Source organism: Marmota flaviventris, chromosome 4 (assembly GCF_047511675.1).
Source record: "Marmota flaviventris isolate mMarFla1 chromosome 4, mMarFla1.hap1, whole genome shotgun sequence".
NCBI lineage: Eukaryota > Metazoa > Chordata > Mammalia > Rodentia > Sciuridae > Marmota > Marmota flaviventris.
Genome location: NC_092501.1, coordinates 142083018 through 142098630, shown reverse-complemented (window position 1 = coordinate 142098630; position 15613 = coordinate 142083018). Strand labels below are relative to the sequence as shown.

The 15613-nt window shown below is 40.5% G+C and overlaps 1 non-coding gene across 1 annotated transcript; it reads left to right on the top strand.

Annotated features, from left to right (window-relative positions):
* Window positions 1-12606: 12606 nt before the first annotated feature.
* On the top strand, window positions 12607-12706 carry LOC114087518 (small nucleolar RNA U13). The gene has a single exon (XR_003581850.1). It is a non-coding gene; the product is annotated as a small nucleolar RNA U13 (small nucleolar RNA).
* Window positions 12707-15613: the final 2907 nt, after the last annotated feature.

Genomic DNA, 15613 nt, shown 5'->3' with positions numbered 1-15613 from the left:
TAGCCCATTGGCTCTAGGAATGCTAAATGAGACATGTGAACAAAATTTCCCCATTAAAAGCTTTGCCAGCCCAAGCCTAGAGCAGAGCTCCCCAACTGACCTGCAGATAATTGAGTTCAGCCAAAATCAGCAGAGTCGCCCAGTCCAGCCCAGCCTAGATCAGCCACACTCTGGGCAACTCACAGATATGCCAGCTACAAAAAAGAAATGATCATCATTTATAATTTATTGCATTTTTGGGATGGTGCACGATGCAGAATTTTTGTAGAAATAGCTCATACGTTAGATTTTGTCACTTGCTTGTGATTTCTGCGAAACCTCTATTTGAAAAATTCTTTTTAATTGTTGCAGTTTATAATAAGAGTAATAATTATTGCAGCACAGTACTTCAAGACCAGGAGTATATCCAGCATCCAATAACATTTATCCAACTATTTCAGCAATCCTTCATGATTCTATGATAATTCTATGATATCACAATTCTGTGATATTGAGAATTAAAAACTAGATTTTTAAATTATTCCTTCCACATTGATCAGTAGTTAAGTGTGCGTTGTAAAGAGCATTCCCTTTCCCTACTTTCCGATTGGTACTAGTATAAACTCCTGGGTTCTCTTTTAGTCAATAGGCTATAATCCATTGTTGCCCTTATTCTTTTTTGATGCTCAAATTGTTCCAGGTTTGGCCAGTGAGAGCACTGTCAAATCAACTTCTGTGTTCTTTAAGCACTTCCTGCCTTTTGGCAGTATAAAATATTCCTATTGCTGGATTTAACTTGCTAATATTGTGTTAAAGACCTTGTACTTTTGTCCACAAGGGATATTGATCTGTACTTTTCATATAATGTTCTCTTCATTTTTTGGTATCAGAGTATTGGCCTCATAATATGAATTAGGAAGAGCTACCATCGCTTCTATTTTTCTGAATAATTTGTGTGAAACTGGTATTATTTCTTTTTTAACTTTTTTTCACAATATCTTTTATATATATATATTTACTTATTTTTACATGGTGCTGAGGATTGAACCCAGGGCCTCACACCACTAGGTGAGCACTCTACCGCTGAGCCACAACCCCAGACCCTCTTTTTTAACTTTTTGGTAGATTTCATTGGGGAAATCATCTGAGACTAGAATGACTTTTGTAGGAAGGTTGTTAACTATAAATTTAACTTATTTAATAGATATCAGTCTATTCAATTATTAATTTCTTCTTGAGTAAGTTTGGGGGACTTTATGTCTTTCTAATTTGTTAATGAAACATTTGGAATATTGTTCTTCATTCCTCCATTGATCTTCTAATGTCTGTGAGATATGTAGTGATGTCACCTCTTTCATTCCTGATACTAAAGATTCACATCTTCTTTCTTTTTTTCTTGATTAGTTTAGCTAAGGGTTTATCGCTTTAGCGGTTACAGGATACTAAAGACCATGGTTACAGGATACTAAAGCGGCATAGCCTATTTGTGGAAACAGCATGACTCATCAGAGTCACAGTATGAAGAGGGCAACATGGCAGATCAGCTAAAAAGCAAGCAGGGGCTGATTGTGAAGAGTCTTTATTCTGTTAGGATGTTGAATAGTATCACGAAGCCTGAGGTTACCAGCCAGGGTCCTGAGAAGAAACAGATGGCACTTTTTGAAAGGGGCAAAGTAAATTTAAAAATGGAACCTTTCAACAGGTGGGAAGAATTGAGAAAAATGAACAAGGGATGATAAGTGCCAGGGCCAGTAACAGCAGGAGGCTGCCACCTCCGCTGGGATTGCAGAGGTAGGTGGAAGAGTAATTACTGGACCCAACAGCTGTGGTTGTAGGGAATGACTCTCAAAGTGTGTTTTTGGTAGAAGATCGTCATTGCAACATGTTCCCTAGATACAGAATCGTTGACATAATTTGGAGGGCCCAGTGCAAAAATGAAAACAAGGACTCTTTATTCAAAAATCAGTGAGAATTTCAAGATGATGTCATAATATAAAATAAATGTGCAGACTGTTTGAGCAGACTCTGTGACTGGACAGGTTGAAGCCCATGAAGCTGGCTTTGACTGGTAGGAAAGAAACTGAAAGAAAAACTAGCCTAAACTACTCTCTCTATAAGTCTTTTGACCTCTGACAGTGTGCACACCTGAGTTGCAAATTGGAACAGTTGCAAACTGGTTGAGGCAGCCCATAATGGTAAGCTCCTGGTTGGGAACATGAACATTGAATTTGGAGGAGCAAACAGAGAATATCTGGCTCAGCTATGGAAAGCCATTAAAGATTAGTAAGCAGAATGACATGTCCAATTTATTTTTAGGAAGAACTTTTTGGCAGCAGTGTTAAGGATGGATTGGAGAGCCTGCAGGCAGAAAGACCAATTAAGAGGCTATTAGCTAGTTCCATGGTTGCTTACCTTCCCATCCCCTTCCCAATACAACTCACAGTAAGAAATACATTTTTTATTTATATTGGTAACCAAGAGCATATACATACATATAAAGGAAACCCACAGTCTATGAAACAACATAAACCCTTACTTGATGAAATACTTAACTTTATTAGAAGCAAAATGATCTGATTTTATTTAAAAATGCTGATTCCAACCATGAAGCTGATTCTATGAGTCACTAATGAGTCATAGTTTAGGGCTTAAAAAACTTTCATCTAAGGAGTTTGGAAGGCAAAGTAATGTCCCTGCCCCAAAGATGTCTGTATCCTAATTCAGGGAACCTGGAATATGGTACCTCACATAGCAAAGGGGTCTAGATGACATGATTGTGTTAAGGTTCTTGAAATGGGGAGATAATCCCAGACTATCCAGCAGGGTCCAAAGTGTTCATGAAAGTACTTATAAGTAAACAAAGAGGCAGGAAAGTCAGTGTGAGAAGATGTGATGGAGAAATCAACTACCATCCGTGGAGGAAGGGCCCACTAGCCAAAAGAGATGGACAACCTCAGAAGAAAAAGAAGATCAAGAAGAGGATTTTGTCCTGCTCCAAAAGCAATGCAGCCCTTCTGACACCTTGATTTTTAGCCCAGAGAAACTTGTAGAACTTCTGACCTCCAGAACCGTGAGATAAAAAATGCATGTGGCTAAACTGTCAAGTTCGTGGTTATTTGTCACAACAGCAATAAGAAGTTACTACAGAGAGAGCTGAAGAGTGTTGGAATGCAGCAACATCAGTGTGGGGAGAGATGTGGACAAGGAGGTGTGCTATTCTTGTGGGATCCCTTCTTCCAGAGCTGAGTAGGGTCCCAGTCTTCTCTCAGAGTGGAGGACCACAGCCCCAAGACAAAGCACAATTTTTCTTTTCCAAGTGCTATATATTCCTGGGAAAGTTAGAGAATGAGTAATGAAGACTTAGGTGGAGATAAAAACTAGCATATGCTAATGACATGAATGTATGGATTCAGGGCAGTTAAATTGAATATGCAATAAACCTGTAAACTGTTCTGGAAAAAAATGGAAGAAGCCCCCTACATGGGTTCTTTCCTCAGCCCTAGCTGCTAGAGGAGGCTAATTGAATCAACCCAGCTCTCAGAGATGACTCTTGGTTGTATCTAAAATCCAGCAAGCAAAGCAAAATATATTGAATTTTTTAGAAGTGAAAGAAGTTGCTGCTCTGACATAGAAGTGAAACTAGAAGATAAGCTATTTTTATAAAAGGGGCAGACCAGCAACTGAGTTAGTGCAAGGTTGGTTGCATCAGTTTTGAATGATGGACAGGAGAATCAGCAATTCTGATTCTCAGTAGATGTTATAAGAATATCATTCCATTCACATTGAAAAATATAGTTGTTCTGAAAGCACAAATCACCTGGGAAACAAATCTGACAAAACCTAGAAAGTTTAATTGTAAATAAATCATTTACAATGGTAATAGGTTTCCTTAAAAACACAAAGACGTGCAAAACCTTTACATAGAAAATGATAAAGCTTTATAAGAAAGACTTAAGATCTAATAAATGAAAAGTTATTCCATGTTTGTGGATGGGATGACTATTTTAAAGATTCCAAATCTCTCCTTGCCACACCAAAATTATTCCATACATTCAGAGCAATGGAAATCAACACTTTAATAAATGTGTGAATATGTATGAGTAAGTCATGTGTCATGTGTGTGTGTGTGTGTGTGTAGGGTGGGAAATTTGACAAGTTCCAAAGTAACTGTGGAAGAGCTAAGTGTTGAGAATTGCTAGGGCTTTTGGAAGTGTTGGCCCCTCAGATGTCCTCCCTTATTAAAAGGCTCTGTGTGATCTAAGACCAGGAAAAGACACAGCTAAGAGGGCAGAACAGCAGCAGATCATGACCCGTGTGATGCTGGCCTATGACTGAGGGGACATTACGGTTCCGAGGGAATGAACTCTCCAGTAAATGGCAATGAGAAAACCGACTGTCAACATGAAAAGACGTACAATCACACGCCAAATGTGAAAAGAAAACATACGAACTTTTAGAAGAAAACCGGAAGATTGCTTTATAATATCGAGATAGGAATAAGGTCAAAGGTATATTCACAAAACAGAAAGGAAAACATGGAATGATTTAATTGTACTGAAATTTGAAGCTTAAGTCCAGAAAAAGACATGATAATCACATGGGAAAAAAATAACCAAATCCTGATAGAGTAATTTAAAAAACAGATATCAAGGAATATTATTCAAGATCTATAAATAACTCTTAAAAGCCAACTCTCAAAACCAAAGATTCTCTGAAATAAAAAGGTTTATTGGACTGTCCCAGTCAGAAAAAGGACCAGGTTCCCACAAATTCCAGCAGCAGGGCGAGGTAGCGGTTGGGAATATGTCCACTGGGCTTCAATGCTAAGAGCATTTTTATACAGTAGATGGTGATATATTTATCCAAGGAAGAACTATATGAGAGGTAAAAATTAATTCACCGGGGGATTGGGGATGTGGCTCAGTGGTAGATCATGTACCAAATATGTGCAAGGACCAGGTTCCCTCCCCAGGGCTCGCAGGCACACACACACACACACACACACACACACACACACACACTAACCAGAGCTTCATGTATTATCATAGACAAACCTCAAAAAACATAATATTGAACCAGAAAATAAAGTTATAATAAAATACATGTTTTTCATGTAGTAAAATATGTATTAGTAATGGAGCACGCAAAGCAATCCTACATTATTTATATGTGCAAACATGTATGCAAGTATTATAAAAGCATATATGAGAAAGGTGACAACAAAACTCAGGACGATGGTTGGGTCCAGGAAAGGGGGTAGATGGGAATACATGGGAGGATGCATCTATAATGCTTGATTTATACTTTGTACTCATTTGCCCTTTTTATTACTTTTTTTTTTGAATGCTTGAAATTTTTTATTTAAAAGAGTCAAGCTCTTCAGTATGGCAATAAAGCTGAGCATGAGCTTCCCCCCTCGTAGGCTGTTTGCCGGCCTTGGAGTCCTCCCCATCTACCACTCTCCATGTACCACTGGGCTCGGCTCTAGAGGTGCCAACGTTCAAGGTTATTTCCTGAATTTATTTCTTCTCACAGGCCCATGCCTTTGCCTGGGCTTGGCTTTCTGCTGGACCTCAGAGGGAAAGCTAGTTCTCTTTCCAGATCCACTTTATCCTCTCTGGTGTGAAGGTTGCTTATTGTTTGATACCTGATGTTCTCCAGCCTGCTGTTCCTAGGACTCACTGGAAGACTTTACTAAAATGCAGGCAGGGCCTGATTTCCAGGGCTGTGTGGGGCCCTGTCCTCAGGCAATGCTGAGGGGGCTGACTTCAGGTTACACTTGGAGTAGCCAAGATCTCATGATCCCACTTCGTGGGCAATGTGAGGAACTCTTGGCTTTGGACTCTCATAGCCTTCTCCACATTCCCTCCTTACAACATTCATCCTTACAACAGAACATTGTTCTTCTTCTTCTTCTTTTTTTTTTTTTTTATGAAACCATTTAGGGTCCTAATCTCTTCGGGTAGTAATCATGCCCTGTACCTCATTGTGTTGCCCATACTTAGCATTCATTTGCTGAACATTTGAAACATTCTAATGTTGAAAGTATAATTGTATTTTGTACCTCAGGTGAAACCTTATTAAATCTATTAAAATGGTTCTGTTTAAACTGCATTTTATATCCCAGGCCAGTAGCAACAGGTAGATAGAGCATGAAGGCATATCGTCTGCAGATCAGGCCTGAATAAATTCCTAATTACAGTATTCCATTGGTTGGAGGAACTGGAAACCTTTAAAAGGGTTCTGAACCCTTAGGGCAGAGAAACTTTCAGAGTTCAGGGGATTTAGTTACTTAGTCACAGGGCATGGAATTTGCTCTAAGCATTAAGATGGCTTATAAGAGGTTTGCAGAACTGTTCTAAGTATGCCCCTGAGAACGTGTAGATTGAAAGGGTAGATGAAGGTGCCCTGAGATTATCTCTGATGGACTGGCCAAGGTTCCACCCCACAGAGTCTTCCTGTCCCACCTGCAGAGGCAGCCAGGCACAAGCAGGGGCAGAGCTGAGGCCAACCCCCAGCTGCCACTCAGTAGTTATGGTATCTTGGACAACTTTGCTTCACCTTTCTGGGACTCAAGATGCCAGATTTAACAAATAAAATATTACACGGGACATACTTATACTAAAAAGGCATACTTTGTTCATCCAAAAATCAAATATAATTGGACATCCCGTAGTTCATTTGGCAAACTTAACTGGCCTTTTTCTCTCTGTGTCTAAAATGGAGATGATAATTACACCTACGTTGTAAAGTTGTGAGGATGAAAGACTTCATAGAAATAAAGTCTGTAAAATCGAGACCAGCATAGACTCCATGCTCCAGCATCGGGGTCAACACAAGTCAGTGCCTAGGAGAGCTTGTTCCCAGTGAGGTAAGAAGGACTCCAAAGCATGTGCTAATGAAGGAAGCAGAGAAGGAAAACTGTCTGCCACCTTTAGGTGGGGATCCAAGCTGAGCAAACTTGGTTGTAAAGTCAAAGAATGTTCTCATAAAACATCTGAAGAAATCCATCTGTGCGTTGGGCATGCAACCCATTCTATACATTCCTCCTGCTTACAGACAGAGTGGCCTCCATTTTGTCCCAACCTGCCACTGCCACTGAGGAGCACATGAGTAACAAAATGTCCCAACCGTCTCTGTGGAGCCCTCTGGGTTCTTTCTTTGGATTAGTGAAGTACATTGGGGATTTTGCAGCCCTGGGGTTGAACGTCAAAAAGGTCACTTTGCTGCTACTTCCTCACAGTCAAGGTCTGTGTCTTGACTGTGACACAGACTGCTGGTGTAACACAAAATGTGAATGGGTGGGTGGTCCCGTGAAATTGAAGAATGAAATCCAAGGACACAAGGGTGAAAGCAAAGGAACAGGATTTATTAGAGTAATACAAAGAAAAAAGCAGAGCTCCCAAAGAAGAAGGGTCCCAAGAGAGGTTGCCCAGGGTGTCTGTCATCTAGGGGTTTTTATGGGTTTGATCTGTCCCTATAGGTGAATGGTGGGATATGGGATTCAGAAAGGGGACGGATCAACTCTCTCTATTCTGTTTTCTTCAGCAAAGAAAAAAGTGATCGCTAGGAATTTATTAGCAAAGGAATGGGAATGGGGGGTCTGTTGGCATAAGAGGAAATAACTTTTACAGATGGTCTTGTCTAGGGGAACTGTCCTTGTGGCTTGGAGCAGCTGGGGTCAGAAGTCTGATTTCCCAATTTTCTCTTCCTCCTTTTCTTTTCCAAGACCTATTTCCTGGTTGCCTATGGGTGGTCTGTCTTTCTGTCTCACTAGATTACAGTGAGTTCCAACTGCTCACCCTGATTCTGCTATTGGAGTTCCAGCTCCGAGGTCCAACCCTGGAGGTTTCAACAAAGCAGGCCCAGCCACTTGTCCTGCAAACCAAACAGAAAAATAATGATGTAAAGCAAGAAAGGAACTTTAACCAATATGTCCATTTGGGAAGGTAAAGTGAGATCAAGCATCTCAGCCTTGTCTTGGGACACAGATAAGAGTTTGGGGTTTAAAGAGAAGAAGAATTGGGGCAATGGGTGAGGTATACATAACTGAATGGTCTGGGTCAAACTGTGGTCTGGTTGATCATTATCGCAGTTCTGGTTTGGTGAGGTGGCTCTAGAGAAGTCCTTATCACTTGAGGGGACAATCTCCATTTGCTGCTCAGGATGTGTATCTTGATAGATACAGTCCTGTGATCCTGGGAGGTGGAAATCAAGTCCCCAAGAGACAATTGTTCCTGCCTAGAGGGACAGTCTCATCATGAGGTGATCTGCTGCAAGGTTCTAGTATTCCAGGAATCTGTAGGGCAATGCCTGGAGACTTCTGGGCCCCACTCTATGGTCTGGAACAGGAAGCAATAAAATTTGACCATTGAATTTCTCTGTAAATCTTAAAAATATCTTACCTACTCTTAACTTTGTGTTCTCAGTCTTAAAGGGGACCAGATAGATTAGGTAAATTTAGGGCAAATAAATCTTGTATTACCAGTTTTTAGATGAACATACCTTAACATGATTAACATACCCATGTGCAGAGCTGAGAGGAATTTGAAGACAGATACAAAATGAAGGTAGAGGTGTCCGGCTTTATCCTGCTTTTAGTTACCCATTGGGCTTCTGCAACCCCAAGGGAAGAGAGTGCAATTTAGGAAAAGCAACTTCTAATTCTCTGCCATAATTCCAGTTCCCTCTCCCTCTCTCCTTTCCTCTGTGTGACTGCTAGAGATATTTCAAAATCCCAAACTGACCGTGCACTTTGAACGCTACTTAAAATTTTCTAACGGCTGTTTCCCACGGGATCAAATCCTCATTCCTCAGTCTGGTGTGACTCTCAAGAGGATCTCCCCATTCCCTTTCCAATCTCCATTCTCACTGGCCCTGCACCTCGGATCCCAATCCACATGTATCCCCAACTCTCTCCTGCCTCCCAGGCCTTTCTCAGCGGCTCTCTCTACCTGAAACCCCATCTCCTTTTGGTTCCTAATAAATATCCCTTCTCTGCAGTTCCATGTAAGATGGCCATCTCCAGAAACCCACCCGAGGCTCCAGGTCTTGATCTGCTCCTCTCACACTATATTCTAATTAGTTCATTCATACTGTTCTGCTTTCCCTCACAAAATAATATGTGCAGGTAAATTAATTTTTATCTCCACTTAAAGCTTCTAGTTAGTATTTAAAATCTCTTAATCAGAAACTGATATACCAGGGGTGGTTGGTGAATATCTGAAAATTCTGGCAGGAGTCCACAGCCCAGAGGGACTTCAGCAACTTAAAATACCTATACCTAAATCTGCTCTTGGATAAGGGATATGTAAACTGATTTTTCACCTAGAGAACAATTGGGGTTCAACATATATGGTTGGCATCTCTGGCCTTCATGGGTAGAATAGAAAGCACCTGAGAGCTAAACCCCACTCCCTGGAGGATTCTGTCTTTGATTCAGTTGCTCTATTGTTGGGACACAGTCACAGTAGGGAAACTTTCTTGCAGCTTGTTTGTTGCAGTGTCTGAAAGAAAAGAGAGCAGAATTCCACCAAAATCACAGAAGGGGTCAGAGGGTTGGGATTTTTTTACTTGCTTTCTAATAAAAGTTGATTCATATTGCAAAATGTGGCCAAAGAGAAAGGTGTTTTCTCTCTCTCTCTCTCTTTCTCCCCACCCCTCTCTTTTTGCAGTGCTGGCGCTCCAACCCAGGGTCTCACACACACTAGGTAAGAGCTCTACCACTGAGCTACACCCCAGCTTCTTGCTCTCATTTTAATGTGACACCTGGTAGGCCAGTGGTTGGGCAGGAGGCATCTGTACCCTTCCAGGTACTGCCATCCGCCAAAAAGGACCTTGAAACCAAATTATTTTAGATCAGTGTGCAACACTTTATCAATCCATCTAAAGGGAGCTAGAGGCCCATATTAATCATCTTTGTGACTCCAGCTCCTACACTGCTTCTAGTTAACAGGGAGTATTCAGCTAAGAAAGAAGGTCAAAGACTCTGTGTTGGGCAGCTTTTTTGTTGCTATGACCCAACTAACTTGGAGAAGGCAAGGTTTATTTGGACTCCCAGTTTCAGAGGCTTCAATCCGTGGTCAGTTGGTTCCACTTACTTTGGGCCTGAAGTAAGACAGAGCACCATGATGGAAGAGCATGGTGGAGGAAAGGGGCTCAGCTTATGGGAGCTGGGGATAGAGAGAGACAGAGAGGAAGGGGCCAGACACAGAAATAGTCTTCAAGGGCACAACCCCAGTGACTACTTCCTCCAACCATGCCCTCTTGCTGACAGTTTCCACCACCTCTCAGCAATCCATTCAGTCAATGGGTTAATCCACTGGTAAGATCAGAGCTCTCTTGATCAGGTCATTTCCCTGAAGCCCCCCTCTGGACATTGCTACACTGGGGGTCGAGACTTCAACACAAACTTTTCAGAGACATTCCAGATCCAAACCATAATAAGTCTCTTATTGCTGAGTCCGCTTTAAAATGTTGAGGACAAACTCAGTCACCTGATTAGAAAATATGATTGAGATAATCACCTATAAGAGATCAAGGGGAAATGCACTTGGACATTTTTTTCCCCCTCTTGAAATTTATTCCACAAGAAATACCTTTACCATTTGAAAATTCACAATGCATATACATCAAAGGCGTTGAGGAAGCTTTAAAAGCTTCCTCTTGGGTGCTTCATCTTTGGGAATTCTTCCTCAACCCCCATAATCTCAGTCTAATTGTGAGAAAATGCTAAGCACACCGAGGAACATTCACAAAATACTTGAGTAGCATCTGTGATAACTAAGAAAAGACTGAGAAGCTGTCAAAGGTTGGAGGTGACTAAGGATTCTGAATGGGCTCCTGGGATAGGAGAAGGACATCAGTGGAAAAGCTGGAGAAATCAAAAGAATGCCTGAGTTGAGTTGTTTTTGACAAATGTTCCAATGGTTGTGAAAGATTTTAACTTTAGTGGAAACTGCATGGGAGGTATATGAGAACTCTGTCTACTATATTTACAACTTTTCTGCAAAACTCACATATTCCAGAGCAGCTTTATTTTAAAAAGAAATCTATTTTGTTTTATTTGAATTAAATTAAAATTGGAATCTAGAGCAACACGAGTGCTCTACCACAGAGCTACACCCTCAGCTGGAGAGATGTTTTTAAACAAAGATAAATATTTGACTGTCTCGATTTATCATAGAAGTAGATCAAAATCTTGGGTTTTGTTTCTGTTTTGCTGTTTTTTGTTTTTGTTTTGTTTTTGTGGTGCTAAGGGTCAAACTTGGGGCCTCATTCATTCTAGACAAACACTACTATTGAGCAACATCCCCAGCATGATATCTTTTTTCTTGGTAAGAGAGCAGAAAATGGAAAGTTAAGCCACACGGTGCCAAACAGAACCACCCTCCACGTGGAAGCCCACACCCTCTGGATCTGATCCTGACCATCTGGCCCACATGGTTCCTATCCTGTGTTCAGCTTGGATACTGGACAAACTTTACCTATCTGTTACCTTATCTGGCTTTGCTGAAGGATGGCTAGCTATAGGGCAAAATCAGCTTTTGAGAAAGTGGGACAACCTCTTCAGGATTGAGTGTAAAAAACTAAAGGCACAGAGAATCACAAACCTCACAGCATCAAACTCTCTCTGACAAATATTAAAATAAAGAGCATGGCTTATTTCTCTCAAATGCCCACTACTGTACTTAGCACACTATTGGGGCACCATAAATATTTACTGAACTGTATTTTGCTGTGAGCCATTTCAGGATAGTATACACTTAGCTTGATGGGAAAATGACACAACCAAACTGTGGGTGAAGTTCAGTTTTTTTTTTTTTTTTTTTTTTTTTGCTGTTGTTAGCTTTGGGCTCCTTATTTCAAGTCTGAGATGGGGGACTAGAATTTACCTTATTAAGTAGGTCATTTTCAAGGTAGCTAGACAATTAAATGAGTATTTAATATTGTGCAATAAATGTTTACAAATTTATTTATTTTCTGATTTTAAATTAATGGTAAATCTATAGAAAGCATCACTATCACAAAAGTAGAAAGACAAAAAAAAGCCATACCTTATAATCCCATAACGCAGAGGTAAATGACATTAATGTAATGGTGAATTTCCTTTGTATGTGTTATGGTTTCCATGTGAAGTATCCCCCCAGATCTCATGTGTGAGGTAACATGAGATCATTCAGAGGGGAAATGATTCGATTATGAGAGCCTCAACATAATCAGTGAATTAATCACCTGATGGGATGAATTGAGTGATAATTAAAGGTAGGTAGGGTATGGCTGGAGGAGGTGAGGCATTGAGGGCCTGGTTTTAAGATACATATTTGTATCTAGCAAGTGGAGTCTCTCTCTCTCTCTCTCTTTCTCTCTGCTTCCTGATCATCAAGTGAGCTGACTCTTCCACCATGATGTTCTGCTCCACCTTGAGCCCAAGGAATGGAGCTGGCTGACTATGGACTGAGACCTCTGAAACTGTGAGCCCTCAAATAAACTTTTCTCCTCTACAATTGGGCTGGTCTATTTAGTCACAGTAGTGAAAAAGCTGACTCAAACAGTATGGATGTATAGATTTATTTTTACATAACAAGAATGATACTATACAACCAACTTTTAAATTATTATTGCCAGATGCTTTTGTGGTCCCTAGGCATGATTGCTTTTTCTCACCACTGTAAGAGACGTGTCTCCATCAAACCTGCTATGATGTCAGCACATTACCTGTTTGACACACACAAAAAAAATAAGAAAAACAAATTATTTTTCTCATAATCAATTCATTTTATTATTTTTCAAAAATTTATTTATTTATTTTTTTTAGGTGCTAGGGATCAAACCCAGAGCCTCACACTTACTAGGTAAATGCTCCACCATTGAGCACATCCCAAGCCCTGTTCTCTGATGTTAAAAATAGTAAGTAATTGTGTTAATACCCATGTGGCCCTCGCCATGAGGTTGGTGGAATTCTAGAGTTTTATGTATATTAACTTATTAATAGACTTTTATCCATCTTGATACTTGATCAAACGATAATGAGTCTTATGAATTTGGGTTTGAACTATACAGTCTTGTTCCCAAATCTACACTTCTCATCCTGATTCAACGTTATTCCACTTTAGTTTATTTACAAAGTGTGAAACCATGGTAGTCAATGTCCTAGACGATGCTCACGTCCTGGAATTCATTCCCTTGGGAAGTCTGTGTGACTGGTGGGACATTGCAGAAGTAGCAGTGTGTGACACTTTAGGCTAGGTCATGAAAAGTCACAGGGGAGGTCAGCTGCTGTGCTATGAGGATGTTCAAGCACAACCATGAAAGGGACCTGGCTTGCTGCCATCTGAGTGAGACGTGCTGACAGTGGGTCTTTCAGACCCAGTTAAGCCTTCAGTCACTGCAGCCCTGGCTGACAGCTGACGGATCTGAAGGAGAATCTCAGGCAAAGAACTATGCAGTCAAGTTGTCCCAAAGTTCTAACCCACAGAAACAGCGAGGAAAAGGAAAGGTTTTTATGAATTGTTGATGTTACTAAATTTGGGGCAACTTGTTCTCAGTGCTCCCATTTAGATCTGGAATGCCTCCACAGGTCTCTGTGTCCCTGGCCTGTGGCTCTAAGGGGGGGCAGTAGAACCTATAAAGGTGGGGCCTAGTGGAAGGAAGATAGGCCATTGGGGGTTTGCTCTTGAAGAGAATGGGGGTTCCCAGCTCATCCTCTTTCTCTTTTTGTGTCTTGGCCATGAGATGAGTAGAGTTTTGCTCCACCATGCACTCCCTACCCCAAGGTTCTGCCTTGCCACAGGCCCAAAAGCAATGGGGTCAACCAACCAAGGGCTAAAGCCTCCAAAAATATGAGTCAAAATAGACCTTCCTCTTTACCACTTTATCTTAGGTATTTGTTGTAATAATGGAAAGCTGACATACATGGCAATTAGATAATTGTTGGGGGCTGCCCTGGACAGGAGCTATGCACAGGAGCTAAGTCCAGAGTAAAGAGTTCGTGGATTGGTATTGCACCCTGGTATTGCACCTATTCCGCTGGAATAAGAAACATGCAGCTCTGGGAGTGGGTGACACCCAATGGGGTTGAATTACACCCACCTGTTTGTTGTAATCCTACCCTTTTGAATGTTCTATGGATTAGCTCCCCCCATTAATAAAATTCAGATTCGAGGCGTGCTCCTTCTCTTTCTGGCCTGCCTTGCCTCCTCTGTGGGAGCTGGGTCACAGGGACCGTCATAAAACCCAAGGAAAATGGTATTTGTCTCTGTGTGCCAGCCCAGTTCACCTGGGGTGACCCTGACTGGTGTATTCGAGTGTCACGACAGATGATGAATATGAAAATACTAACTAATACTAAGAATGAGGACAAACAATCATTTCTAATCATATGATTCCAAAATAAATTCATTTCAACTTGGGTATAATCCCTTCTTTTAATGCTTAAACATACTTAAACTAAATGTATATAATTAAAAAAAAAAAAAACCCTGAAATCATACTGTAAGTTCATTATTATATATTGGTATTTCCCCCATTGAATGTATAAGTAAATTATTTATTTATCCATGCCATTAGAAAAATGTTCAGAAACATATTTAATGGTTTTATACTACACTAAATGGATGATCCACATGGAGACATATTTTTGGATATTTAAATTATTTCTATTTTTCCATTTTTATATACATTACCATAATAGATGTCTTTGAAAAAAGACACCATATACTTAATGGTTCAGAGCATAGGCTTTGAACTCGCTATTGTGTGTGCAAATTCTAGTATGAAAATTGTATTCCTCCTTAGTTCTGCAACTTTGAGGAAGTTCCCTGATCTCTGTCTTGTTTTTCTCATTAGTAAAATAAGGAATGCAGTGCCCTTGCTGGCACTGTATTCTTTTTATCATGGTTTAAACATATAGAACATACAATGTGCCACTTGAACCATTTTCAAGTGTATATTGCAGTGACATTTAGTCCCTCCACATTGGTGTGTGGCCATCACCACCATTCACACCCAGAACTTTTGCATCATGTCAAACTGAAACCGTGTACACATTGAACATGAACTCCCCATTCCCTCCTCTAGCAAGGTCCTAGTAACCACCATTCTACTTTCTGTCTCTATGGATTTGACAATTCTAGGTATAATTTTTATCCTTTCATGTCTGACAGATTTCACTTACTATAGTGTCATACCTTTTTAAAACTGAACAATAGTCTATCATATGTATGCACCACATTTTCTTGCTCAATCTTCCAAGGATGGACATTCAGGATGCTTCCACCTTTTGGTTATTTTCTTTTTTAATAACAACCATCCTGATTAGTGTAAAGTAGTATCTTATTGTAGTAGTTTTGATTTGAATTTCCCTGATGGTTAGTGGTGTTGAGCATCTTTTCATGTTCTCATAGCCATTTGTATATCTTTGGAAAGTCTATCCAGGACACCTCTCCACAATCACCTCTGTTTTGAAACTCCTGTCTGCCTTTTCTTCCAACACCAGTCTCTAGCTCTGCCTGCATTTCTCTGCTCAAGGCTTCTAAACTCTTTTGCTGACTCTGCCAAGCCTCCCACCCCTTTTTGGTAGAGTACCTTATAGTTAGGTCTTGACCCTTCTTTTAGTAACTTTGCATTTGCCACC